Source organism: Dioscorea cayenensis, chromosome 9, assembly GCF_009730915.1.
Source record: "Dioscorea cayenensis subsp. rotundata cultivar TDr96_F1 chromosome 9, TDr96_F1_v2_PseudoChromosome.rev07_lg8_w22 25.fasta, whole genome shotgun sequence".
Taxonomy (NCBI): domain Eukaryota; kingdom Viridiplantae; phylum Streptophyta; class Magnoliopsida; order Dioscoreales; family Dioscoreaceae; genus Dioscorea; species Dioscorea cayenensis.
Window position 1 is genome coordinate 5,748,371 of NC_052479.1, and position 2,834 is coordinate 5,751,204.

The 2,834-nt window shown below is 43.0% G+C and overlaps 1 non-coding gene across 1 annotated transcript; it reads right to left on the reverse strand.

Moving 5' to 3' along the window:
* Positions 1-694: 694 nt before the first annotated feature.
* LOC120269735 lies at positions 695-801 on the reverse strand. The gene has a single exon (XR_005539374.1). It is a non-coding gene; the product is annotated as a small nucleolar RNA R71 (small nucleolar RNA).
* Positions 802-2,834: the final 2,033 nt, after the last annotated feature.

Genomic DNA, 2,834 nt, shown 5'->3' on the forward strand with positions numbered 1-2,834 from the left:
AATGCACTTATGATTTACACGCATATACAAACGTGTCACCGGGGAGTAGGCATTTAGAGATATTTTGCACTTTGTTTTCTTAGCTATTCATTTATTTATTCTATTTCATATTTTTTTAATCTGTCATCGTTCTGATTTCTTTTTCTTTTTTTTTTGGGTGCAGCTCTAGGTTATGACCAGAGGGAACCCCTCAATACTGATTGAAGGAGATCCTGAGCTTGAACGTACACTGAGAAGAAAAGGGAAAGAACCTGTGCAAGAATAGTCTAATCTAGCTGATTTGGAAGTAGAAGAATCTGAAAACATGGCAGAACAGAATGAGCAACAATAGACATTATCTGATTATGCCAAACCTTCAGTATTGGGGATACAATTGAGCATTGTGCGTTCCCCGATTACACCTCAGAACTTTGAGCTGAAGCCGATATTCATCCACATGTTGCAGCAATCCGCATAGTTGAATGGTTTGGCCAATGAGGATCCAAACAGTCATATAGAGAACTTTATTGAGGTGTGTGATATGTTGAAGGTAAACAGGGTGACGGATGATGCCCTCAAGTTGAGAGCCTTCCTATTTTCCTTGAAGGGGAGAGCGAAATAGTGGCTACACTCATTACCTAGAGCCTCGATTACAACATGGGAGGAGATGGTAGAAGCTTTTCTTGCCCGATATTTCCCTCCCGAAAAATCCGCAAAGCTTAGGAATGAGATCTCGTCCTTTGTACAGTTGGAATTGGAGTCTCTGTTTGAGACATAGGAAAGGTTCAAGGAGCTCCTGAGAAAATACACGCAACACGGATTCCCAGAGTGGATGATTGTGAAGACCTTTTATAATGGTCTGAATCTGAGTAGATGGCCTCTTGGATGCGGTAGGAGGAGGTACCTTAGGTAGCAAGACCCCCGATGAGGCCCATCAATTAATTGAAGAAATGTGGTTAAACAGCTACCAATGGAATGCCAGGGAGAAGAAAAAGTTGGCCGGCCTCCATGAGATAAATGCAGTAACCTTATTGGTGGCTTAAGTGGAATCATTGAGTAAGAAGTTAGATCTCCTAACTTCGAATATAGTGGTGGCTATGACTACTTGCACAAGCGTGGTGGAGGACATGCTCCCGCGGATTGCCCGATCTCTATTGGTGATACATCTTCGGTTGAGAATGTCAATGTTGTGGGTAATGGCATGAGGAATCAAGGAATCCCATATAGCAATAACTACAATCCAGGTTGGAAGAGTCATCCCAATTTCTCGTGGAGTAACCAAGGTACACAAAAGGCCATAGGGCCACCTGGTTTCCAACAAAAAGCCCCAAACATGGAGAACCGAGTATCAGGTTTGGAGACCCGAATGAATGATTTGGAGAAGGCCTTAACTAGGTTTGTACAATCATCTGATACAAGGTTCCAATAAGTTGAAGCTACACTTTGCAACCACACCGCCTCTTTGCATAATCTTGAAAATCAAGTAGGGTAGATTGCGAAGTCCTTATCGGAAAAGCCACAAGGAAGCTTGCTGAGTAACACCGAAACCAACCCTAGAGTGATTGTGAAAGTGATCACTTTGAGAAGTGGTCGTGAGGTTGAGGGTAAGCTTCCAAGCGAGAAGCCAAATGTACACGCACCCGAGGTTATAGAGGTTGAGGAGGGAGCAAGCAAAGAGGAGGAGGTGGCACCCCCACCTTTCAAACCAATAATCCCTTATACCTCTAGATTGAAGAATGACCAAGGGGATAAATAGTACAAGAAGTTCCTAAGTTTGTTCAAACAACTCCACATCAATATTACTTTTCTTGAGGCATTGGCTCAAATGCCTAAGTAAGCAAAATTCTTGAAAGACTTGTTGACCAACAAGAAGAAGGTCAGAGAAGAGTGCTTCAGTGATTTTAGATACATCTTGCTCGGCGGTTTTGCAAAAGAACATGCCGAACTTGAAGAAAGACACGAGAAGCTTCATCATTTCGTGTAATATTGGCAATCTATGTGAAGAAATGGCATTGGCGAACTCAGGGGCCAGTATCAATGTCATACCATACATCTTCTTTCAAAATCTAGGCTTAGAAGAGCCTAGGCCTAATCGGATGAGTTTGCAATTGGCGGATCGTATGGTGAGACATCCGAGGGGCATCGTTGAAGACGTGCTTGTCAAGGTGGACAAGTACATTTTTCTCAGTTGATTTTTGTAGTGCTAAAGCGTCGATGAAGTCTGCGGATTTACCCTTGATACTTGGGAGGCCATTCTTGCTAACTTCCAAAGCAGCGATTGCCGGATATGACAAGCTCACATACCACCTTCGTCGAAGCCATGTGGCATTCTATTGATTTCAATGATACTTTGTATTTTCTAGATGTTACTGATGAGATTGTGTATGAATACATGCAGGAAATGCTCAATCCGGATCCATACGAAGGCTTGTTTGACCAAGAGGATGACATTGAAGAAGTAATGATGCTTGGTTCGATGGAAGAACTATCATCTACCACGGGGATCTTGAAGAAGGTGCTCCAGAAATTGAAGAGGGCTAGGAGACGCCACCAGAATTGGTCCAAGGCTATTTGAGGCGTGTGTGAACTAAAGACGTTGGATGACCCAAGCCCGATAATTCACCCTCTACCCTCAAGAGATTTTGTTCATCATGCTTGCAAGCCATGGGTAAGAGGGCAACTTTCATCTAAGATCCCCCGTGAGGTAAGACAAGGTACGTTAAGCTAAGTGACATTAAACAAGCGCTTCTTGGGAGGCAACCCAAGTGTTTACTGTTTTCGTAGTTTAGTAATTTAGTGTGTGCATAAATAAAGTGTTGGGTGTTGGTGTCTTGATTTTTACATACTTGTGGGGC